This window comes from Anser brachyrhynchus, assembly GCF_964034855.1.
Source record: "Anser brachyrhynchus genome assembly, chromosome: W".
Taxonomy (NCBI): Eukaryota; Metazoa; Chordata; class Aves; order Anseriformes; family Anatidae; genus Anser; species Anser brachyrhynchus.
This window is the reverse complement of record NC_137704.1, coordinates 20810196-20835299: the sequence shown is the minus strand read 5'-3', so window position 1 is coordinate 20835299 and position 25104 is coordinate 20810196. Positions and strand designations below refer to the sequence as shown.

The 25104-nt window shown below is 45.1% G+C and overlaps 1 protein-coding gene and 1 long non-coding RNA gene across 2 annotated transcripts in view; one reads left to right on the top strand and one right to left on the bottom strand.

Annotated features, from left to right (window-relative positions):
* LOC308184725 (kinesin-like protein KIF2A) overlaps nt 1-25104 on the top strand; it is a 374830-nt gene that overhangs the window by 217455 nt on the left and 132271 nt on the right. The gene's annotated exons all lie outside the window — the stretch shown is intronic.
* Nucleotides 4926-25104, bottom strand: part of LOC308184892 — a 110855-nt gene continuing 90676 nt past the window's right edge. The window contains exon 2 of the long non-coding RNA XR_013943010.1: nt 4926-6594. This is a non-coding gene — a long non-coding RNA (uncharacterized lncRNA). The remainder of the gene's footprint in view (nt 6595-25104) is intronic.

Below are 25104 nucleotides of genomic sequence, written 5' to 3'. Positions count from 1 at the left end.
AGATATTGCTGCCCGGGTAGAGAACCTGGTTGTAAAGGTACGCCATGTAGATGCTCATGTGCCCAAGAATCGGGCTACTGAAGAACATCAAAACAACCAGCAGGTGGATCAGGCTGCTAAGATTGAAGTGGCTCAGGTGGACCTGGACTGGCAACATAAAGGTGAATTATTTATAGCCCGATGGGCCCATGACACCTCAGGCCATCAAGGTAGAGATGCAACATACAGATGGGCTCGTGATCGAGGGGTGGACCTGACCATGGACACTATAGCACAGGTTATTCATGACTGTGAAACATGTGCTCCAATCAAGCAAGCCAAACGGTCGAAACCTCTTTGGTATGGAGGACGATGGCTGTAATATAAATATGGAGAGGCCTGGCAGATTGATTACATCACACTCCCTCAAACCCGCAACGGCAAGCGCCACGTACTTACAATGGTGGAAGCAACCACCGGATGGCTGGAAACATATCCTGTGCCCCATGCCACCGCCCGGAACACTATCCTGGGCCTTGAAAAGCAAGTCTTATGGCGACATGGCACCCCAGAGAGAATTGAGTCAGACAACGGGACTCATTTCCGAAACAACCTTATAGACACTTGGGCCAAAGAACATGGTATTGAGTGGGTGTATCACATCCCCTATCATGCACCAGCCTCTGGAAAAGTTGAACGATACAATGGACTGTTGAAGACTACACTGAAAGCAATGGGTGCTGGGACATTCAAAAATTGGGATACACATTTGGCAAAGGCCACCTGGTTAGTCAATACCAGGGGATCTGCCAACCGAGCTGGACCTGCCCAATCAAACCTGTTACGCACTGTAGAAGGGGATAAAGTTCCTGTAGTGCACGTAAGAAACATGCTGGGTAAAACAGTCTGGGCTACTCCTGCCTCAGGAAAAGGCAAACCCATTCGTGGAATTGCTTTTGCTCAGGGACCTGGATGCACTTGGTGGGTAATGCAAAAGAATGGGGAGGTCCGGTGTGTACCTCAAGGGGATTTGATACTGGGTGAGAATAGCCCATGAGTTGAATTGTAGTATGTTAATTATTATATAATACTGTATGTCATCACTACCATGATTGCTATATATCATACATGAAAATGGTGATTAATTAGAATGTATTGGAAAGAGTGTAACCTGAGCATGACATAAATGGTATGGAATAAGGGGTGGATATCTGTCCTGGTTCCAGTTAGGACAGAGTTAATTTTCCCTCATAGTAGCTGGTAGGGTGCTATGTTTTGGATTAGGATGAGAAGAGCGCTGATAACATGCTGATGTTTTAATTGTTGCAGAGCAGTGTTTACACCAGACCAAGGACTTTTCGGCTTCTCGCTCTGTCCTGCCAGCGAGCAGGCTGGGGGTGCAGCAGGAGCTGGGAGGGGACAGACCCAGGACAGCTGACCCAAACTGGCCAAAGGGATATTCCATACCATCTGACGTCATGCTAAACAATATATAGGGGTGGCTGGCCGGGGTGGGGGGCCGGCTGCTCGGGGATAGGCTGGGCATCGGTCAGCGGGTGGTGAGCAATTGCATTGTGCATCACTTGTTTTCTTACACATTATTATTATTAATACTATTATCATTATCACTATTATTATTATTATTGTTATTATTATATTCCTGTCTTAATAAACTGTCTTTATCTCAACTCACCGGCTTCACTTTCCCATTTCTCTCCCCCATCCCAGAGAGGGAGGGGGGAGGGTGAGCGAACGGCTGTGTGGTGTTTAGCTGCCAGCTGGGTTAAACCACAACATTAATGCAGTCTCCCAGGTATCAGGGTTAACTGATGCCTTTACCCAGGTATGACTCCACCCTTCCTCAGCCGTTCTTACTGCCATCTCAGTAGTCAGGAGCACTTGGAACAGTCCGTCTCACTAAGGTTGCCGCTTCGATTCTCTCCATGTTCGCATCAAAACACAATCTCCTGCTTGGAATGGATGGATCAGGGCTTCCAAGTGTGGGGTTTGAGCTAATGATCCACAGGTCCTGAGAGATGACAAAGAGGATGACAGCCCGAGTATATAGTTCTTAAGAAAAGGATCTTTTGTCTCAAACTGAGGTAATTCATTCCCTTTGTCCATGTACAGTAATCCAAATAATATCTCATATGGTGAAAATCCCACATCTTTTCTTGGTGCAGTTGGAATTTGGAGAAGTGCCAAAGGTAAGCACTTCGTTTGGGGAAGCCGAGTTTCCAGAACTTAGTCAACTGCTTCTTTACTGTCTGATCCGCTCCACCCTTCCAGAAGAGGAAGGATGCCAAGGAGTGTGAAATTTCCACTTGATTCCTAGAGTCCACATTAGCCCTCACAATATTTCTGACATAAAGTGATTTCCTTGATCAGAGTCAGTATTTTCAACAATTCCATACCTGGGAGTTATTTGTTCTAGAATTACTTTAGTTACTATGTTCGCAGTAGCAGATACTGAAGGGAAAGCTTCCACCCACCCTGACAAGTGATCAACCAAGACTAATAAGTATTTAAATCTACCTACTCTAGGGAGTTCTGTAAAATCTACCTGTATATTTTGGAAGTGCTGAATTCCTGGTTCTCGCCCCCTTTGGGCTGACTGCGGATAATTTTCCTATTTACCTTTTGACATACTACACAACTCCTGCATACTTGTTTAGCCAGTGTATATGTATTCCTACACATACATATTTCCATAGCACAGCGTCACACATTGCTTGAATTCCCCAATGACCCTCTTGATGTAAAACAGTTAATATTTCCCTCATTAGCATTTTATTCAGCATTTCTCTCCCATCAGGGAGTATCTATTTTCAACAACTTTGTCAACATCTTTGCCCAGCAACTGCAAACACCCAGCAACTTCCATGCCTTAAGGGCTGGACACCAAGCAACCCAAGACAGCAAGGGGTCTCCTGTATCACCCCTCTTTGTTCCCTCTAAACTCTTTACATTCCTGATGGCCTGATCGTTAAGAGTCCATTGTTATCACCAGCCGTAGGACTTGCCGTGCATCAAGCACAACATCGCTAGTCAGTCGAGGGAAGTGATTGTCCCGCTCTACTCTGCACTGGTGCGGCCTCACCTCGAGTACTGGGTGCAGTTCTGAGCACCACAGTACAAAAAGGACATGAAACTGTTGGAGAGTGTCCAAAGGAGGGCAAGGAAGATGGTGAAGGGCCTGGAAGGGAAGACATATGAGGAGCGGCTGAGGTCACTGGTCCTGTTCAGCCTGGAGAAGAGGAGGCTGAGGGGGGACCTCATCGCAGTCTACAACTTCCTCGCAAGGGGGAGTGGAGAGGCAGGTGACCTATTCTCCATAATCACCAGTCATAGGACCCCCGGGAACGGTATTAAGCTGAGGCGGGGGAAGTTTAGGCTGGACATCAGGAAGAGGTTCTTCACCGAAAGGGTGGTCGCACACTGGAACAGTCTCCCCAGGGAAGTAGTCACTGCACCAAGCCTGTCAGAGTTTAAGAAGCGATTGGACTGTGCACTCAGTCACATGGTCTAAACTTTTGGGTAGACCTGTGCGGTGCCAGGAGTTGGACTCGATGATCCTTATGTGTCCCTTCCAACTCGGGATATTCTATGATTCTATGATTCATCGCCAAGTACATCCTCATTCTGTCCCTAAGTCTTTCCAGAAAGTCATTAGGGGATTCCTCCTTTTGTTGTTGGACTTCAAATGCCTTGACGAAATTCTGGAACTTTGGTACTGCTTCCCTAATTGCCATTGTTATTATATCCCTTAAATCTGTCCTATGATTTCTATATTGTGGGTTGCTACTATCCCAAGCAGCTTTGGCAAGCGAATATTTCCGCTCTACTGGATTACTCCCTGTTATAAGTGAGACCATACAAATTTCTTGGTCTATCAGAAATATTTTATTAATTAAGTAAGCAGGCACAAGCAAAACAGCGCTGGGCGGCTGGGGAGTCTCCGCTCCACCACAGCACGCAACTTTCCCTTTTCAGTGTCGCCGTTTTATAGCATCCAAGTTTCGGCTTGTCAGGACTTGTTGGACCTTCTGAAGCTGTGCAGTTCGTTGTTGGGGGTCGTTGTTTTTCTTTCAATGATCATGCATTGTGCTCGTGTTCAAGGGGGAGGGTAGTGAAGCGGGAAACAGTATTTCACAGAGTCTTTGTTTTACCAAGGATGTTTATCCAACACCCCCACCCCACTATCTACTTGCTTAGTCTTCCCCCTTAACAAGGTCGTAAATTGCAAAACCTTATCTTCTCAGCAGATCCTCTGAATTCCTTTTAAAGACAATGAACAAACACCCGCTAATTTATCACAATCCCTCCTTTTTCTTTTTCTAACATATTTTGTTCATTGATGAATTTTTGAAGCACTTGTTTGCTCAATATTAAAGTTTCTGCGTCATCCTCCTCCTGTTCAAGAGATTCATATTTCGCACGCACAAGCATAAGGTGAGCTGCCTCTAATCGGTTTTTTTACAATCGCGATTATTCGATTGAATATACATGGTACAAAAGTTAGTGTTAATATGAGCAGCAACAAAGGTCCTGCTATAGTTGATAGCAGTGTAGTGAGCCAAAGTGAGTAATTAAACCAGGATTCATACCAGTTCTGGTGGGCCTCATTTTCTATTTTTCGTTTTTCTAACCCTTCTCTCAATTTAGTCATTGTATCCCTTACTACTCCAGTAGGATCTGCATATACGCAACACTCCTCTCGTAGGGCTGCACACAATCCTCCTTGTTGTAGAAAAATCACATCTAATCCCCTACGATTTTGTCGTACAGATTTCTCTAAAGCTGATACAGATTGCTCGATACGGGCCAAATCCTCATCTACAGCAGTGCGTAGAGAGGTAAATTCTTGGCTTTGTTTTACCAGAGAGGTAATTTCAGTTCCGGCTCCTGCAGCCCCCAGAATCATCAGAGTGGCTAAAGTGACAGCCGTAATAGGCTCTCTCTTCCTTAAGTGTTTTTTTTTTTGCCATAGCATGTTGGATGTACATATACTCCTCAGAATGGTAAAGAATCCTAGGTATAATTACTACCTGTACACAAAAATCATGAGACGAGTTGAACAATTTCAAAGATAAGCATGGAGTTACCCCCAGAGACGAACATACCCATCTGGTGTTATCTGCTGGTATTAACCATTTTTCTTTGTCTAATTGTGTAACATTTTCTGTAATATTGCATAGATGGAACTTCTTACTGTGAGAAACACTCCGTAGCCAACAACCCAGGCCCAGGCGGGGATCTCAGTGAAGTAGCAATCCATTCGCGATTGCAATGGCGGGCGCCCCACAAGCAGGAGAGCGCACCTACCAGCTCCAAAAACACAGTTTATATACTTTTTGATGACAGGACCCTCCCCTGTTTCCCCACTGGAGTGGGTAATCCAGGTTCACAATCTATCTGATGCTTCACAGACAATGCCTGGCCTTCAGTTGCCGGCCTGTTTTTGAGATGGTAATGTTTTCTCCCCTTATCTGGCTTGACTTAACATAGTGATTTTCACCTGATTGCTCTAAGGAGTCTGGTTGTCTGCATTTTAGGAGGTCACCTGCTGAGCTTTCTTATCACTGTAAGCATATCTCAATACCACATTCCTTCCTTCTAAACAATGTAACACTGCAAAAACAACATTTCTATTCCCACATCACCAGGGACCGTGCCTACGCATCTGCCATTCCCAGTTACTTCCGTTAACGTTATTCCTACATCCCTTCCCCAATTGCATTGTGGGGGATCGGTTTCGTTTGAACGGGTGGTCTCTCCCAGATCCCCAATGGCGTCGTAATATGAGGGCCTTATATCAAGACATAACCAGCAAGGTCTAGGCACGTCTGGATTTGGTTGATTCAACAACTGATAACTAGCATTCATGATTCTCCATATGTTATTCCCGGTCACCCCTTCATTTCTAATCCCGTACTCCGGGTTTACTGATTTATTAGCAACCTCCAGTGGTTTAGGGCTATTAGGAGTTAGCATTCTAAAAGCTTGTGTAGGCTGAATCCTCAAAACACTCCCCGACAGTTTCTGATTTGGTCCCACCCGTTGGGGACTCTTAGTCTCTTCCTTCTTTATATAGATGATGCCTTCCCTATCAGTCCCCCAGCAGTAGTTATCTGCTGAACAACATGGTGATCTTCCCATCTAATCAGGCTCCATTTAAAAGGTTTGTGAGGGTGCGCAGACCCAGGAACAGTGTAAACAATCGTACCCATTACTATGTATCGCAAAAAAAAATGGCTAGGGCCCATTTTCCAGAGTTCTTTACCTGGCCACGTAATTCCCCACCGTTTCACTCTCTGCCTCGCTTGTCAGTTCGGTTGCAGCGAACTACAAGGTGCAGGTTCTTCTCGGCAGCAGCAGTGTTCTTCAGGGGAGTTTCTCAGGTAACCGCGACCTTTTTCTGATCAAACAGGGTCCCCTTTCCTCCTTTTTTTTTTTTTACGATACATAGACAGTTAGACCATACTTATTGAGTTCGTTTCAACGTGAGCTTTAAGTCATCAGGGCCTGCGACCGCTTCCCATTCGCTTTTCTGGATTGGTCCTTTCACGCGACTGGCATGCGTTCACCCCTTCTCAGCCGTCCGGATAGCCGTCTCTGTGATAAGTAAAACAACATAGGGACCTCCCCACCGTGGTGTTAAAGACGTTTCTTTCCATGTCTTAATTAGAACCCTATCTCCAGGTTGTATCCTATGGATTGCTAAATCTAGCCACCAAGCCTTTCGCTTGCAACTCCCTCCGTCGGTTCATAAGCTGTATTAAATAAGGTTTTAATTGGATATCCTGTACCTGGGGGTGATCAGATGGCATCTCTAAATCATAAGGCATACCATACAGCCTTTCAAAAGGTGAGATTCCGACATCGGCTCGGGGCTATGTCCGGATATTCAATAGTGCAAGCGGTAAACATTTCACCCAGGAGGTTTTTGTCTCTATCATAAGCTTTGTTAGTTGCTTTTTAATTTCACCATTCATTCGTTCTACCTTTCCCGAACTCTGAGGATGCCAGGGAGTGTGATATTCCCATTTAATTCCCAGAGCCTTCATCGTGTCTCGGGATACCTTTGACACAAAGTGTGGGCCTCGATCAGAGTCAATTGCTTCTATTACCCCGTATCTGGTATGATGCTTTCTAATAATATCTTTACCACGGTTTGAGCTGTGGCCCTTGCCGTAGGGAATGCTTCAACAAAGTTTGTGAGGTGGTCTACAATAACTAATAAGTATCTATATCGCCCCGTTTTTGGAAGTTCAGTAAAATCTAATTGAATCTTTGCAAAAGGTCGATGTGCCAATTCTCGTCCTCCTCCCGGGACCCTTTTTCTCATGTGTTGAGCATTTACCCTCCGACAAGTTATGCAATCATTTACGATCCTCTTTGCTATATTATAAATCCCTATACACATATAATATGTGGCAAATTGATCCACCAACGCCTGAGTACCCCAGTGCGTCTGTTCATGAAATCTCCGTAGCACCCTCATAGCTACTGATTTTGGTAACACTTCCCGTCCATCAGGCAGTACCCATTTCCCTTTATCGTTTTTTTTTTTTGTTTGTTTTTTTGTTTTTTTGTTTTGAACCCCCATTTGTGTCATCTTGTCTTCTTCTGTAATAGTGAAACAGAGTAAGGGGAGGGGAATGGGTCCATTCGACCACAGGGAGTTAGTCGGCCCGCACTTGTAGCAGTTTTTATAAGGCGGGCTTTCTTCCTCAGAACAATTGCATTCAATCCCATCAACTCCCCATTCACTCCAGCAATCATAACATGGAAATTCCTTTAAGTCTTTCCCACAGTATTAAGTATTATATTAAGCATTATTATATACTATTATATTATTATTATATTAATTACTATATCTTAAGTATAAGTATTAAGTATTTCCCACAGTCTGGGCAATCTTCCCTCGTTCTTCTAATTCTTATACTCATTAATGCTGCCCTTTTTGCCTCCTGATCTGCTAGATTATTACCCCTAACCTGAGGGGTGAGGCCTTTTTGATGCCCTTTTATATGTACTACGGCAATTTCTTTGGGCTCTCTGATAGCTTGTAAAACCTGGGTAATCAATTCCTGATGTATTAAACCCTTTCCTTGTGAATTGATGATCCCCCTTTCTTCCCATATTTTACCAAATGTATGTACTACCCCATAAGCATATTTTGAATCTGTATATATTGTACCGCTTTTATTTTTCAACAATTTTAGGGCCCGCAATATGGCATATAGCTCGCAAGCTTGGACCAGCTAGGACTCAAAGGTCCAGATTCCACTATCTCAAATGTTTTCCCGTTTACTAACGCGTATCCTGATTTTTGCTTTCCCTCGACTACTCTCGAGGAACCATCCACATATATCTGTTCACCGATGGGTAAATCCACCTCCTCTAGATCAGGTCTCAATTTCGTTTGCTCTTCTATATTTCGGAGGCAATCGTGTCCTAAGGACTCATTTGGTTCCCCATAAAGAAATTGAGCAGGGTTCTGTAGGGAGGTTGTTCCTAATGTTAATTTTGGAGAGGAAATCAAAATTCCTTCATATTTTAATAATCTGGCGTCAGTGATCCATTTCTCTGCCTTCTGTTGCAGTACCCCGCATATATTGTGTAGAGATATTACTTTGATTTCCCCCCCAAAAGTGATCTTCTGTGCTTCTTCCGCTAACAAGGCAGCAGCTACCACTACCTGCAAACAGTTTGGCCAACCCCGGCTAACCGGATCCAATAATTTAGACAAATAGGCCACAGGTTTGTTTTTTTTTTTTAACTCCTTGCCCATTCTTGGGCCAGCACTCCGTATGCCGTGCCTGCTGCACTGTTCACAAAAAAAACAAAACAAAACAAAACAGCCTCCTTAAATCTGGTAAGCTTAACACTGGGGGGCGTACTAGTTCCTCCTTTAACTTGTTCAGTCGTTCCTCATCTTCTTTTGTCCATTTGAGTAATCCATCCTTATTCAGCTTGTTATATAAAAATTTAACCTTTCCACTATAATCTTCTATCCATTGTCTACAGTATCCGGTCAACCCTAACAGTTGCCGTACCTGCCTTTTAGTTCGCGGGGACGCTAAAGCCAATATTCCACTGATTCTGCCTGGGTCTAACTTCTTAGTCCCCTTACTTAACTGGTGACCCAGGTACTTTATCTCTTGCTCCACAATTTGTAATTTTGCCCCTCCTTTTTCTTTTAAAGGGTACAGAGGGTACAGATTAACTCGATTCTCTGAGCCAATCCAAAGGCTCGCATATTCGCTCCCCTCTAAACAAAAAGGTTCCTTTGTATTTACATAAATGTTTAAGGCTTGGCAAACCCAGTCTTCAAAAGACCCAAATATGGGCCAATAATTTGCCTACCTCCCCAAACTTCAACACAATAATGAATCATTTTTACTTTATCCTTTCCCCGCCTAAAAGGGGAATCACTCCAATTCTTAATCATTAACCCCAGTGGACTATCTGGGGGAATAGGGGGCAACCTAGCACTAGGCATTACCCCACCCATGGGACCAGAAGACTTACTCTTCTTCTGTCCCATCTTCCGGAGTGCCTTCACACACACACACAGCCGCTTCCCCCTGGTCGTGGACCAGTCCCTCGCGGGATGTGGGAACCGCACTACTGAGGGGTCCGCACTCACTTCGTCCGCAATTGGACGTCTCACACAGACGCACTCCGGGATCACCAACCCCAACCGAACGGATCACCGGCCTATACTTACCCACCCCGTGGGTCTTCGTTCGGTCTTCGTGCACAAAGATTGCTTGGGGTTACCGGTTTTATTTGCTTGTGCCTAATTTTGGGTTCGTCGGTGAAGGGCTCGAGCGGGATTTCCCGTTCCCGGGGCCGCCAGAATCGGCGGGGCGCCTCCCCTAGAGGGATTCCCAGTCAATCCGTCTTCATCCGAGTCACGGCACCAAATTTGTTATAAGTGAGACCATACAAATTTCTTGGTCTATCAGAAATATTTTATTAATTAAGTAAGCAGGCACAAGCAAAACAGCGCTGGGCGGCTGGGGAGTCTCCGCTCCACCACAGCACGCAACTTTCCCTTTTCAGTGTCGCCGTTTTATAGCATCCAAGTTTCGGCTTGTCAGGACTTGTTGGACCTTCTGAAGCTGTGCAGTTCGTTGTTGGGGGTCGTTGTTTTTCTTTCAATGATCATGCATTGTGCTCGTGTTCAAGGGGGAGGGTAGTGAAGCGGGAAACAGTATTTCACAGAGTCTTTCTTTTACCAAGGATGTTTATCCAACACCCCCACCCCACTATCTACTTGCTTAGTCTTCCCCCTTAACAAGGTCGTAAATTGCAAAACCTTATCTTCTCAGCAGATCCTCTGAATTCCTTTTAAAGACAATGAACAAACACCCGCTAATTTATCACACTCCCTGTCCTGGGGAGTTGTTTCTTTCCTTTTCTTGCATAGTTGCCTGCCTAATCATTCCCCCCTCTTCTCCAGTGAAGAACATACTCAAGATTGACATTTCCCTCCCCCACCCCCAGAATATAAATAAGGCCTTAGAAACTGATCTAACTATTCTGCTAGTCCTATAGGGTCCTCAGTTAAAGGCTTAATTTCCTTCTTATAACTCCTAACTTCCGTGCTGGTAAGGAAGGGAGTTCACATAACTTATTTGCACTGATCCAATTGGGACCTCCCTAAGAGGATACATAGGAGTGTTAGCACTGTTAGTATCAGGGAAGGGGAAATTCTCAGTCTCTCTTCTACCTTGTTCTAATTCTTACCAAAGCCTAGAATGCACTCCTTCTCTAGGGACAGTGTTAATTGCAGTCCCTGGCTCCTTTCCTGGAGTGGCTGCTGCCGCCAGCAGTGCAATATTAAGATTATAGGGAGGGGGTAAATTATCCAAGGGTTTCCATCAACCCATCCTTCCCTCTGACTCCTCTTTCTCCAGGTCCTGACCTGTTTTCAATAAAAACTGACTTACCCCCTGCACTCAGCAAGCAACATAACTTGACTCCTCTGAAAAAGGAGTCTTATTGTTTACGTATAAATTCAAAGCCTGACGAACCCAATCTTCATCAGACCTGTATTTTGGCCAAAGTACTCAAGTTCCTTTTATTGGCCCCTTGGGCCATACAATTACACAATACCTAACCGTTTTCAGCAGAAATGTATCATAGCCCTATATCCCCTATTACCCGATGCTTGATTCCTCCCCTGTTTCCTCATTGGCTGAGTACTACAGGTTCACAACCTACCCGATGCTTGTTACTATGCCCTGTACGTACAGTGGGACCTTCCACTGTCCCCTTATCTGCTTAACATACCCCTGACTGCTATATCTGCACAATCACATTTTAATATGCAAGGTTAGTGGAATTTTCCACCGCAAAAACACAACTTTAATCCTTGCAGCTGTGAGGGTGGTGAGGCACTGGAACAGGTTGCCCAGAGAAGCTGTGGATGCCCCATCCCTGGAAGTGTTCAAGGCCAGGTTGGATGGGACTTTGAGCAACCTGGTCTAGTGGTAGGTGTCCCTTCCCATGGCAAGGAGGTTGGGATTAGATGATCTTTAAGGTCCCTTCCAACCCTAATCATTCTATGTTTCTACATATCTGTCGTATCTAGATCAATATGATATATATAACTATGTAGATATCTATATAGGTATATACAATATAGATATGTCATATGTTGTTATAATATAGAGATATATTGAGGAATAGATATATATATTGAAATATCTATACATTTAGATTTATATAGGTATATATACACATTGAGTTTGGTAATCCTATTTTAAAAACATCAAGTAAATTTAAATCTACAGTCCTTTCATGTTGTTAGTGTTCTTTGAATATACTCAAATTTTATTTCTCTCTGGCTAAAGCTTTATTAAATTTCTTGTTGAAATTCTCTTAATCTTAAGTTACAAGTTGACTTTAATAGTTTGGGTATGTATTTAGAAATTTAGAGTTGGTAGGTTTAATATGGACTACCATCAATGTGGATATATAGGAAAAATGAAAAGAAAGGCTCATTGTTTTATGACCATTATCGTTCTTCCTTATCATCCTAAATAATACAATGCAGTAGTATAGTGTTGATAAACACAATAATAATGAAGAAACTGTTATGGGGTCACATGTAATATGAAGACATTGGTCATTTGGGTAATTAGTTTTGCCTGTGTTTAAAGAGAAATGGCTGTGCTTTGATAATGAGGAGCCAGAACCTGTAAGGACATGACAAGACAGATTTTAATTTACATAGGAAATATATTTTCCCTTGAGCAGTGTCACTTACTTTCCTTTTTTCTCGAAGGAATTGCTTGTGATTTATTCCTCTGCTGTTCTTCAACATTCAACTAGAACACTTTGTCAATTTTTGTGTCCTTGGAATAAATTGTTCTGGATGGTGCAGAAGCTGAGACTTCCCACTTCTCACAAATGTTTATTTCAAATGATACAGATCATTTAGTAGTAGAAGTATAATAATCCTGGTTGTTGTTTGACACAGGGCTTTGAAAGCACAACCAGCATTTGATTTGAAAAACTGGATTAAAAATAAAACACCTGGGATGTTCCCATCCACCTGCATTGGAAGCTTCTTCCTCTCTGTAAGAACATCAGCACACACACAATTCATGTGATATTTAGAACAACTGCAGTAGCAGATACCTTTGGTGAAACGAAGGTGGGAACAAATTTGAGGTGAAAAGAGAAAGATGAGGAACCACCTAAAGGGAATCTGCAATTGATTTAAGAAAGTTTCCAGTCTCCTGTCCTCCTCTTCCTGCAAGAGGTTTATACCCTCTTACATATTGTAAATGCAGAATCAGCATAATAAAAATAGTAATAATAATAATTCAGAATAATAATGTTTTGCAACTTTAAAGGCCATTAGTGTGAGAAAAAAGATAAACTAGCATGGTCCATGCTAAGTATCACTTTGTGATGTTTGTACAGGGTCTAGATATTTTTCTTTGATCTGTCCCTTGATCCTGTCATTGCTCCCTATCTTTATTATTATGCATAGCTCATAATTGCTAAAGGCAGTTTTAGCTAGACAGTGCTTTAGTTTATGATAACTTTATGTAATCTACATTTACCAGATACTGATACATTTTATTGTAATTACAAATATATTGAGGAAAATGTGAATAGATGGATAGTGATTCATGACCTTGCATTGCACATAGTATTTAGACCTAAGGTGTTTTTTATATGCCCTTAATGTATATGTTTTTATGAACTCCAGTATCATTGTTCCAAAAGGGAGTTAACCTTTTTCAGCTGTTTATTTGAAGCTGTGGGAAGGAAAAATATATTTTCCAATAAAATTCTTATTTCAACTTGACTTGTCCATGCTAGCACATTTTAGATGATGATTATGTGTAAATATAGAAAGTCTGGGAGTGTTTTTATTTTACCCTAGTGTGGAAAGAAACTGGTTAAATCATGACTTTATATCCTGAGGAAAATAAATAGATGAGTGACATTGTATTAAGCCAAATGGTCAAGTTTTATGTGATAAAACTTAGAATACTTTTTTTGTGTTGCTTGAGGTATAATTTATGTCTATACACTTAATCTGGAAATAAGACACAGATCTAATCCAAGGCCCATTGAAATCTGTGAAAAACCTTTAGTATTGTCTGGCTCCATTTTATAATCTTAGATCATTGTTAAAAGTAAAGGATATGTCCCCACCTTAAATCATTTTTCCAGTATTTCCCAGAGCATCACAGTCGCAAGATACTAACCATTATGGTAAATATATGTAACTTCATGTCCACCATTCTTGCTTCCTCTTTAGTATCAAAAAAACATCTCTGGCCACACAGCTAGTATCGCAACATACATACTTAAATCCAAAAGACCATTTGTCCCTGACCCAGTGTTTACAGACTAAGTAGCCAGTGTTAATACTGATATGGTTTTTCTGTGCTCGACAGATGTTGGATACTCAGTGCTTACCGAGCTGTAGACTTAATTTTCAAGAGGACGATTGTTCCTCGAAAAATCTGGTAGAAAAGGCTGAAAACATCTGAAGGGTCATCTCTTAAATGAGATACTATTTTAATTGTCATAATGAAAATAATTCATAGACTAATTACTGACTTTCACTGTTAATTTTGAAGGACTTTTTAAAAAATATATACACACTGAGTTGCACCCTATTACCTTTGTGAAAGTCTGCTGTGTTCAGGGGAGACTTCCACTGAGGCAACTTTTTCAGTGGTGTTAAAAGATGAAAGATCAGAGCCTGAATGCTTACTGTTCTTCCAAACTGATAATTTTGCTTGGTTATTCATCTGAGACTGCAGCTGATCATCTAATACTGTCTACAAACTAATTATACTAAGCTGTTTCATTTCTGTTAGTTCCGAATACAAGTTCCAAAAATGTAAAGTGAAGGGAAAGCAAATTTAATTTACTCAAAATATTTTTAATGTGATAATGACCAGCAGGAGGAAGAGTCTTCCCCTAAAGCCTGAGGAACCCTTACAGAACCGCTTCAATCCTCTGCTGACTGAAAAGGAAAGACCACTGGGGGGGGAGTTGAGTAAGACAGCCTGATCTGCTTCCTGCATCCTGCATAACAACTAGTCCAACTAAGAAAAGTAAGAAAAGATGATGGGTGATAGTAGTAGGAGACTCCCTTCTGAGAGGTATGGAGGCATCTATCTACTGACCTGATCTGCTCTTGAGAAAAGTCTGCTGCTTACCATGGGCTCGTGTCAGGGATGTCACCAAGAGACTGCTGTGGAGTAATTGCCTAAAGTGACTAGGAAAATTAAACTAATATTCACATTTTAAAGAAAATGTACAGCATTGAAGAGGCTTTCAGGGTAGGGCATAGCTGCATTACCCAAGCATTCCCTAGGCTTCCAACCTTAGATGTTACTGCACTGGGAGAACCTGGTGTGCTGACTCTAAGGAACAGTACGGAGCGTAGAGCAGAGTGGAGACACTGTGGCTAGGCTCTGTGACCAGGTAGGGACTCGACTGTTCTTGTGCACACCGAGACCGATAAATTGCACATCTGCTACCCTGAGCCAACGACCTGTCATGTTTCTGACAAATGCTGTACTCTAGTGTACTTTTGCTCATTATAATATCATTATAATAGCAAAATACACCTCCATCCCAAAAGCTACCCACCTCCAAGGTGCGGCCACCCCTCACTGAGCACGCGCTCTGAATTTCTCGGAGCCTATACCTTTAAACAGAGATGGGAAAACTTTTCACCAATCATAACTAAGATATGCTTGACTAGAGTCACTCAAGCTCCACCTAAAAGATAGAAAATAATATAAATTGGCCTAAGAGAGAGGGGATGTTAGGGAAGATACCATCGTCAGGGGAGATACCATCACGAGGGAATATACCATCCCGAGGGCCTCCTGACTCCTGGGATCAGTCGATGGGCTGAGCCTCTCTTCCCCCCCCCCCCCCCACCCCGTCACTGGGACGCCTTTGGATGAGACTTGGTTATACAGGAAACTTAGAAATCTCTATAGAGCCTTTGTGCCTTTTAACACGTTAATAGCCAGGCTGTGTACCTGTGTATTTCATGCATGCTAGCTTGCTTTTTCAGACAGTAAATTATTGCCGGCAATCCAAAGAACCTGTGTACCTGTTGCTGTAATAAATTGCACTTAATTGCAGTGTTCCTAGCCGTGATAGTTCTCATTGAAAGCAACTAGAGTAAGGGTGTGTTGCGTTGTTGGTGAATCCGTGACCATGATAGTTCAGTACCCTGAATCCCACTGGACCCGTAAAGGTTAATCGGCTACACCCCTTAACGCGACAACTGCCAAGCCTCATACAACCTGAAGACTATTATCCACTGCTGCCATTTGACATGGGCATCAGGGATGCAGCCAGGAGCAGTCTGAGGAGTATCAACTGGGATTATAGAGCCTTGGCAACAGCAGTAAAGGACTCAGGAGCACAGGTAGTTTTTTCCATCAATCCTCCCGGTCAAAGGAAAGGGGTGGTCGAATCTGGCAAATTAACAAATGCTTATAGGACTGGTGCCACAGACCAGGGTTCAACTACTTAGACCATGGGACTCGCTTTGAGAAACCTGGTCTGATGAGGGTTTATGGGGTCCACCTGTCAGAGAAGGGGAAGAGCATTTTTGGTCATAGGCTTGCCAAGCTGGTGGAGACGGCTTTAAACTACTAAAGTTGCTGGGGGAGGGTAACCTTAATCCATGTTGCTCCTTCCAGTTTGATGCCAGTGTCAGTGATAGATGTCCAGAGCCTGGAGAAGGGCCACGCGTCAGCAGGAAAGCACCTGAAGAGCAGCACAAAGGAACTCCAGCCAGTAAGTCAGCTTCATCAGGGGCCCAACTTAAATGTCTGTATGCTAATACACATAGCATGGGCAATAAACAAGAGGTCAGAGATGTATGTGCGCCTGTAGGGCTATGACCTCATTGGAATTCCGGAGATGTGGTGGGATGGCTCCCATGACTGGAGTGTTTGAATGGAAGGCTATAGGATCTTTAGGAAGGACAGGTAGAGGAGATGAGGAAAGGGTGTTGCCCACTATGTCAGTGAACACCTGGAGTGATTAGAGCTCTGCCTGGGGTTGGATGAGGAGCTGACAGATAGCTTATGGGTCAGGATTAAAGAGAGGGCAGGGACAGGTGACATTATAGTGGGGAAGTATTGGGTTTACAATGCAAGGTTTTGGTAGCGGGGGGGCTGCAGGGGTGGCCTCTGTGGGAAGAGTCCAGAAGCTGCCCCATGTTAGATAGGGGCCAGTTCCAGCTGGCTCCATCCAAAAGATGGCCAGAGCCAAGCCAATAAATGATGTTGTTTGCGCCTCTGTGAGAACATATTTAAGAAAGGGAAAAACTACTGCACAACAGCAGCTGGGAGACAGAGGAGTGAGAAACAATCCTGCAGACACCAAGGTCAGTGAAAAAGGAGGGGGAGTAAGTGCTCCAGGCACAGCAGCAGAAGTTCCCCTGCAGCCTGTGGAGAGGACCATGGTGGAGCAGGTTGTCCCTCTGCAGCCCATGGTGTACCACAGTGAAGCAGATCTCCATGCTGCAGCCTGTGGAGGAGCCCACAGTGAAGCAGATAGATCTGTCCTGAAGGAGGCTGTGGCCTATGGAGAGCCCCTGCTGGAGCAGATTCTGGGTTGGACCTGTAGCCTGTGGAGAGGAGCCCATGCAGGAGCAGGTGACCTGGCTGGAGCTGCCGCCTGTGGAGGCCCCATGCTGGAGAAGTTTGCTCCTGACAGATGGACCCCATGGTACAGACCCGTATTGGAGTAGTTCTTCAGGAGATGCTGTGTGTGGAAGACCACGTAGGATCAGTTTAGAAAGGACTGTATCCCATGGGAGGGATCCCATGTTGGAGCAGGGGAACTGAGTGACCATGAAGGAGCGGTGGAGATGAAGCATGATGGACTGACCACAAGCCCTGTACCCCTGCGCCACTCAGGGGGAGGACGTGTGTGTGTGTGGGGGGGGGAAGGTGTTTTTAGTTTGCTTTTAGCTTCTCACTGTTCCAGTCTGCCGGTGTGTTGTGGCTTAACCCAGCCGACAGCTAAGCACCACACAGCCGTTTGCTCACCCTCCCCCTCCCTCTCTGGGATGGGGGAGAGAAACGGGAAAATGCAGCCTGTGAGTTGAGATAAAGACAGTTTATTAAGACAGGAAAATAATAATTATAATAATGATAATAGTACTACTAATAATAATGTGTACGAAACAAGTGATGCACAATGCAATTGCTCACCACTCGCTGACCGATGCCCAGCCTATCCCCGAGCAGCCGGCGCCCCCACCCCGGTTAGCCACCCCTATATATTGTTTAGCATGACGTCAGATGGTATGGAATACCCCTTTGGCCAGTTTGGGTCAGCTGCCCTGGGTCTGTCCCCTCCCAGCTCCTGCTGCACCCCTAGCCTGCTCGCTGGCAGGACAGAGCGAGAAGCTGAAAAGTCCTTGGCTTGGTGTAAGCACTGCTCTGCAACAATTAAAACATCAGCATGTTATCAGCGCTCTTCTCATCCTAAACCAAAACATAACACCCTACCAGCTACTAGGAGGAAAATTAACTCCATCCTAGCTGAAACCAGGACATAGTCATAGGCAACAAATTATGTTAATCTCCCTACGCTGAGTCTATTTTGCCTGTGACGATAATTGTTGAGTAATCTCCCTGTCCTTATCTCAACCCTTGAGACCTTTTCATCATATTTTCTCCCCCTTTCCCTTTCAGGAAGGGAAGTGAGAGAGTGGTTGTGGTGGAGTTAGGCTGCTTAGTGGGGTAAAACCACCACAGAGGGTCTGCTACAGGCCACCTGGTCAAGAAGACCAAGCAGATGAGGCCTGATATATACAGACAGCAGCAGCCTCACATTCACAAGCCCTGGTCCTCATAGTGGACTTCAACCACTCCAATATCTGTTGGAGGTACGGCACAGCAGGTCATAGGGGGACACTGGGGCCAACAGCCAGGAATAAGAAGGCAAGGAAGCCAAGCAGCTGGGATCCCTCTCTAGAGAAAGGGTCATTGACAGAGAAATTGGGAGAGAGGCACAGCTTCTCAGTCTCTGGAGGAGACTCCTGTCAGGCATGAAGGAAAGGTATCCCTGCAAGGAAGATACCGTATATCAGCTAGGTATCCCTTCCATGAAGATATTGTATATCAATAGATAAGTGGACCCCCATGGAGAAAAGTCTCCAGCACCTGAGAGAATTAGCTGTGCTGGGGTGGTTTAAAGTGATTTGGACAACCACCAGACATCTAAAGATCCTGATGAAGTCCAGTGCACGCCATCCATGTAGCGCAAGTTTGTACGGGGTACACCATCATCACATGCCATTGCAGGATTGGAACGATGAGATGGGACCAACAGTGGATGCTCTGTCCAGGCAGCTTCAGCAATATGAAGAAAATCTCTGCCCCTCTACTGGCCTGCATCTCAGCTATGGAGAAGCTGTCCCAAGAGGTCCACCACCTTGAAGAACATATATCTCCCTCCTAACACAGATGGAGCAATATTTCAATGAGATCATAGTCTTGCGACCGAACACAGATCTCCAATTCTTGCTGTTTGTTTCCCATACTATGTGCATGTCCTGGTTCCAGTTAGGACAGAGTTAATTTTCCTCATAGTAGCTGGTAGGGTGCTATGTTTTGGATTAGGATGAGAAGAGCGCTGATAACATGCTGATGTTTTAATTGTTGCAGAGCAGCGTTTACACCAGGCCAAGGGCTTTTCAGCTTCTCACTCTGTCCTGCCAGCGAGCAGGCTAGGGGTGCAGCAGGAGCTGGGAGGGGACAGACCCAGGACAGCTGACCCAAACTGGCCAAAGGGGTATTCCATACCATCTGACGTCATGCTAAACAACATATAGGGGTGGCTGGCCAGGGTGGGGCGCCGGCTGCTCGGGGATAGGCTGGGCATCGGTCAGCGGGTGGTGAGCAATTGCATTGTGCATCACTTGTTTCTTACACATTATTATTATTAATACTATTATCATTATCACTATTATTATTATTGTTATTATTATATTCCTGTCCGAATAAATTTTCTGTATCTCAGCCCACAGGCTTCACTTTCCCGTTTCTCTTCCCCCATCCCAGAGAGGGAGGGGGGAGGGTGAGCGAACGGCTGTGTGGTGTTTAGCTGCCGGCCGGGTTAAACCACAACAGCAGGCTTCTAGGGTAGTGGGCACCTCCAGTGTTTTGGAAATTCACCCCTGAACAACTGCAAAATCCTAAAAAACTGGTAGAATGCTTGAAAAAAGGGTGTCATGACTCCGGCAGTTCCAAAGAGACACAAATGACTGTAGTGTGCTGGGGTCTGGCTTGTGCCTATTGAGCTGCAATTCATGCTACTATCAACCTAGTGACAGACCCTGCGGCCACTCCAAGTCCTGTGACAGGCCCAACGCCCACTCCTCCCCTACAATGGACCCCGCAGCCACTCCAGCTCCCGCAGCTGCTCCAGCTCCTGCAGCCGCTCCAGCTCCTGCAGCCACTCCAGTTCCAGCTCCTGTAGCCATTCCAGTTCCTGCAGCTGCTCCAGCTCCTGTGGCTGGGTCAGAGAAACGAGCTGTAGCAGTGCAAGGTGACTAAATGGTATAGAGATTCAGGTCGTTTAGAACGCAGACAGTCTTCTGCTATGTCTAGGTATAAAGAAGACGAGGCTGGGCCATCAAATGTGCAGGAGGATGAAGATGAGGATGAGGATGTCGAAAAATCAACAGTAATTACCTGAAACCTATACCAGCGTGAGCTACGAGATGTGCGAAAAGATTTTGGTCGCTGCATAAGTGAGCAGCTTGTCACCTGGCTGCTCCGGTGCTGGGACACCGAAGCCAATTGTGTGGAATTAGAGGGCAGGGAAGCCAGGCGCCTGGGATCCCTTGCTAGAGATGCAGGCATTGACAAAGCAATTGGAGATGGAGCACGACCTCGCAGCCTCTGGAGGCGTCTCCTGTCAGCTGTGAAGGAAAGGTATCCCTACAAGGAAGAACTTGTATGTCTACCAGGCAAGTGGACCACCATGGAGAAGGGAATCCAGTACCTGAGGGAATTAGCCGTACGGGAGGTGATTTATAAGGACCTAGACAACGGACAAATATCCACAGATCCAGATGAAGTCCAGTGTACACGACCCATGTGGCGGAAGTTTGTACGGAGTGCACCATCATCATATGCCAGCTCATTGGCAATAATGGCCTAGAAAGAACATGAGGAACCCACAGTGGATGAAGTAGCTAAACAACTCCGGCAGTACGAAGAAAGTCTCTCCTCTTCCCTACAGGCCTGCGTCTCGGCTGTGGAGAAAATTTCTGAAGAGTTCCACCAACTTAAAAAGAATTTATCTTCCCCCCCCGCCCCCCCCCCCCCCCCCGCCCCGTACAAACCAGTGTCTCAGCTGTCAGGGGTAAACGTTCATCTGTGCAAGGAAGACAATAAGACAATATGGTGGCTACACACCCCGCGCCACCCTGTGGTTTTACCTACGTGACTATGGAGAGGACATGAGAAAATGGGATGGAAAATCTACCGCGACCCTAAGGCACGGGTTCGTGAGTTGCAAAAGAAAACAATCGGGATAAAGGGGTTCTCTAAGAAACTTGCTGCTCCTATTTCTAGCGGGCAGTCCTCCAGACACAGAAACGAAGATTCTGACCAGGACTAGAGGGGCCCTGCCTCCAGCCAGGGGGAGGAAAGGGACAATCGAGTTTATTGGACTGTGTGGATTCGATGGTCTGGCACGTCAGACACACAGAAGTATAAGGCTTTAGTAGACACCGGTGCACAGTGTACTCTAATGCCATCAAGCTATAAAGGGCCAGAGCCCATCTGTATTCATGGCGTGACGGGGGGATCCCAGCAGTTAACTGTATTGGAGTCTGAAGTGAGCCTAACTGGGAATGAGTGGCAAAAGCACCCTATTGTGACTGGCCCGGATGCTCCGTGCATCCTTGGTATAGATTACCTCAGGAGAGGATATTTCAAGGACCCGAAAGGGTACCAGTGGGCTTTTGGCATAGCTGCCTTAGAGACTGAGGACATTAAACAGTTGTCTACCTTTCCCGGTCTCTCAGAGGACCCTTCTGTTGTGGGGTTGCTGAGGGTTGAAGAACAAGTGCCAATCGCTACCACAACTGTGCACCGGCGGCAATATCACACCAACCGAGACTCCCTGATTCCAATCCATAAGCTACCAGAAAATGAGAAGAAATATGCCCTGTTCACTGATGGGTCCTGTCGTATTGTGGGAAAGCATCGGAGGTGGAAGGCTGCTGTATGGAGTCCTACACGACGAGTTGCAGAAGCTGCTGAGGGAGAAGGTGAATCGAGTCAGTTTACAGAAGTGAAAGCCATTCAGCTGGCTTTAGATATGGCTGAACGAGAAAAGTGGCCAGTTCTCTATCTCTATACTGATTCATGGATGGTAGCAAATGCCCTGTGGGGGTGGTTACAGCAATGGAAGCAGAGCAACTGGGAGCGCAGAGGCAAACCCATTTGGGCTGCTGCATTGTGGCAAGATATTGCTGCCCAGGTAGAGAACCTGGTTGTAAAGGTACGCCATGTAGATGCTCATGTGCCCAAGAATCGGGCTACTGAAGAACATCAAAACAACCAGCAGGTGGATCAGGCTGCTAAGATTGAAGTGGCTCAGGTGGACCTGGACTGGCAACATAAGGGTGAATTATTTATAGCCCGATGGGCCCATGACACCTCAGGCCATCAAGGTAGAGATGCAACCTACAGATGGGCTCGTGATCGAGGGGTGGACCTGACCATGGACACTATAGCACAGGTTATTCATGATTGTGAAACATGTGCTGCAGTCAAGCAAGCCAAACGGTCAAAACCTCTTTGGTATGGAGGACGATGGCTGAAATATAAATATGGAGAGGCCTGGCAGATTGATTACATCACACTCCCTCAAACCCGCAACGGCAAGCGCCGCGTTCTTACAATGATGGAAGCAACCACCGGATGGCTGGAAACGTATCCTGTGCCCCATGCCACCGCCCGGAACACTATCCTGGGCCTTGAAAAGCAAGTCCTATGGCTACATGGCACCCCAGAGAGAATTGAGTCGGACAACGGGACTCATTTCCGAAACAACCTTATAGACACTTGGGCCAAAGAACATGGTATTGAGTGGGTGTATCACATCCCCTATCATGCACCAGCCTCTGGGAAAGTTGAACGATACAATGGACTGTTAAAGACTACACTGAAAGCAATGGGTGCTGGGACGTTCAAAAACTGGGATACGCATTTGGCAAAGGCCACCTGGTTAGTCAATACTAGGGGATCTGCCAACCGAGCTGGACCTGCCCCATCAAACCTGTTACGCACTGTAGAAGGGGATAAAGTTCCTGTAGTGCACGTAAGAAACATGCTGGGGAAGACAGTCTGGGCTACTCCTGCCTCAGGAAAAGGCAAACCCATTCGTGGGATTGCTTTTGCTCAGGGACCTGGATGCACTTGGTGGGTAATGCAAAAGAATGGGGAGGTCCGGTGTGTACCTCAAGGGGATTTGATACTGGGTGAGAATAGCCCATGAGTTGAATTGTAGTATGTTAATTATTATATAATACTGTATGTCATCACTACCATGATTGCTGTATACCATAGAGGAAAATGGTGATTAATTACAAGGTATTGGACAGAGTGTAACCTGAGCATGACATAGATGGTATGGAATAAGGGGTGGATATCTGTCCTGGTTCCAGTTAGGACAGAGTTAATTTTCCCTCATAGTAGCTGGTAGGGTGCTATGTTTTGGATTAGGATGAGAAGAGCGCTGATAACATGCTGATGTTTTAATTGTTGCAGAGCAGTGCTTACACCAAGTCAAGGACTTTTCAGCTTCTCGCTCTGTCCTGCCAGCGAGCAGGCTGGGGGTGCAGCAGGAGCTGGGAGGGGACAGACCCAGGACAGCTGACCCAAACTGGCCAAAGGGGTATTCCATACCATCTGACGCCATGCTAAACAATATATAGGGGTGGCTGGCCGGGGTGGGGGCGCCAGCTGCTCGGGGATAGGCTGGGCATCGGTCAGCGGGTGGTGAGCAATTCCATTGTGCATCACTTGTTTCTTACACATTATTATTATTAATACTATTATCATTATCACTATTATTATTATTATTGTTATTTTCCTTTCTATTCTGTCCGAATAAATTTTCTGTATCTCAGCCCACAGGCTTCATTTTCCTGATTCTGTTCCCCCATCCCAGAGAGGGAGGGGGGAGGGTAAGTGAACGGCTGTGTGGTGTTTAGCTGCTGGCCGGGTTAAACCACAACAGTGCATTAGTATACTGAGTATTTAGCTGAAATGCTTTTCTCTCATGCTGCATGTGTATGTATAGAAACACTTAAGATGTCTTTCATTCAACTCAGCCCCCTGTGGGGCAGACTGAAGGGCTTCACCAGCATGCAGTTCCTCCAAAACTGGTGTGCAGTACCATAGCTTATCTCTGGTGGGCCTGGTTTTGTCCCTTTCCCTCTTCAAATCCAGTTTAAAGCCCCATCAGTCAGCCCTGCTAACTCCTGGGCAAAAATCCTTTTTCCCCTCAAAGAAAGGTGCTCCCCATCAGGAGTCAGTAGTCTCGATGTCATGTAGACCTTCCCATGATCAAGAAACCCGAAACTGTGTATCCTCGGAGCCACGTATTGATCAGCTGGGTCTGCCTGTTCCTTTCAGTATTGATCCCCACTACTGGAAGGATGGAGGAAAACACTGCCTGTGCACCCGATCCTTCAACCAATTGCCCCAAAGCCCTGAAGTCCCTTTTGATCGCTCTTGGGCTTCTCTTTGCCACGTCATCCCTGACAACTTGAAAAACATTCGATAAAGTGTAATAATCAGAGGGGTGTATCAGGCAAGTGACTTTCCAAGCGACATCTCTTACCTGTGCCCCAGGGAGACAGCAGACTTCCCTATGGGTCGGGTCTGGACGACAAATTAATCTTAATCAAGAGTCAAAAGACAAATTAATCTTAATCAAGAGTCGACTCCTTGAGTGAATTCTGGATGCGTGGGGAGACCCATTCTGCTACGGGAAACAACAGGATCCCCTAACAAACATGTCTCAAGGATGGCACTTCCTGAACTTGGAAGACAGTAGCATTACTTGCTTTTCTTTGGAAATATACAAAAGAGGAAAATGTTTATTAGATGACTTTTACGTTATTTAAATCATGAAATATTTGCATTTTGTATCATATATATACATATATGATCTGTATTTTCTCTATATATATTTATTCTATCAAGCCCGTCTGATATATAATGCCTTTAACAAAGGCTCCACTGTATCTCCGTACTGCTTAAACTATGCTTGCTTGAGCAACTTTGAAACTTTGGTATGGACAAAAAGGATAAGAAAACCTTGAGCTTTGTTAATAGTATGCACAAATAGATCAGAAGCCTTGGGCCTTGCTGAGTACTGTGATTAAAACCCGCTAGGACCAGTTTAGGACCAGATAACTGGGAAAAAGAGATGAACTATCTGGGGTGCGCCACACTATGCATGCGTTAAGGTAAGAGTTGAACTAGAGGACACCAAGAAAACAACCACCAGAGGGTCTCAGAGACCCCTAAAGACCACAGAACCATTTAACAGCACATA